Raw genomic sequence first — 1,744 nt, forward strand, 5'->3', positions numbered from 1 at the left:
ATTTATATAGAAATGTGATACTGCCAGTCCAGCTAGCTGAAATTTTGTAAATAACTATATGTCATTTGTGAATATTAATATGATGCATACGCTTGTCTTACAAATGTAAGAGAACTATATGTTATGTGTATATTAAACTACTGGTGCAGAAGTGTGTGTTGAACTGTATGTTCTGTATTGAGCTTCAAGAATGTAACCACAGTGCACCCTACTGTGAAAGAACAGAGTTAACTTGCAAAACTTCAAGAAAATAAGTTAAAAGTGTTTTATGATGTGCTATAAAAGTTAGTTTCAAGGCAGCAAGGAGACAGGATGTCTAGAGCTAGGAGTTTCTTTCTATTGTCTTGAAATAGAAATAATTACTAGGTTTAACATGTAAAAGTGTTTAACTGTTTTACAACTTCCAGTTCTAGACAAACTTCTGAGAGATATGTACTTCTCACACAAAGATTCTAAAAATTATTTTGGTATCTGTTAGCCTGGGAACTGAAGGCAGGTGACAAATAGTGATGTCATCCAGCTGACCCAGCAGTAATGTTTTGATATTAATTTGGGAACTCTCTCAGATACTGGGCATTTTGTATTTGTCTTTGGACCTGGAAACATCTTCTCATCAGCACTTGCCTTGCTAATAGTAAGTAATCAGGGTACAGTAATCTCTCTTAGTGATAGATAGGAATATAGTAAGATTAGTTTAGATGTTTTCTGTATTTATATAAGACTGTTCTGCAATGTTGTTTTAAAATATTTCCTGTGATTCTGAACTCTGTATTCACTGTGCTGAGTTATTGAATATTGTCTTGTTCTTTTATTATTTATAATTAAATATATTTAAACCTTTTAATTGTGGCTGATTTGTTTGGAGATATTTCAGCTCTTAGAGTACTTGCATATGTATTTGGTGACACTGTATAGACCACTCCTAAATAGCCTTGGCCTTGGTCACACGTAATAGTAAAATTACACAGTAGAATTGGTCAGCTTTTAGGAAGGGCTTTATAGTAGCTGATAAGTAGTGGTTGGTGGCAGCTGGTACTACCTTATAGTCTGGGCAGAAGGAGACATAACTAGTGAACCTGTGCCAGCCTTCCCCAGGAGTGTCTGTGTGTTGGTATATAAGTGTGAGCAGACACACCCCCAGGTCTAAATGAAAACCCGAGCATTTCTAGTGTCCTTAAATGGATTAGGTAACTAATTAACCCATCCCACACACACCACACCAGTTAAACATTAAGCCTAGGTTCATGGATTAGGGAACTCCTTAACCCATCCCAAGCTCGCCACACCAGTGAATTATGTGGTTATGAATTATGAAATTCAACATTATTATATTTCAATGTTATGAAGTAGACCCATATATATATATATATATATATATATATATATATATATATATATATATATTTATAGAGAGAGAGAGAGAGACACATACACACACACACACACACCTATATATATATACATATATATATATATATATATATATATATATATATATATATATATATATATATATATATATATATATATATATATAAATATATATCAAACTGTCTTTGGCCACAACAAGAATGGCATTTTGAAAAATCTTCTGCACCATTGGCAGCACTTTTCCTTATAGGATCCCTGACACTACCATAAGGTTTTGTTCTGATGACTTCTGCATTAAACTGCAAAAGAAGCCCCTATTCAATATAACAGAAATTTCTTTCCTCTTCCCACAGAAGAAAATTTATCTAAATAA

Source organism: Protopterus annectens, chromosome 2.part2, assembly GCF_019279795.1.
Source record: "Protopterus annectens isolate FY-2018-M chromosome 2.part2, PAN1.0, whole genome shotgun sequence".
NCBI classification, from domain to species: domain Eukaryota; kingdom Metazoa; phylum Chordata; order Ceratodontiformes; family Protopteridae; genus Protopterus; species Protopterus annectens.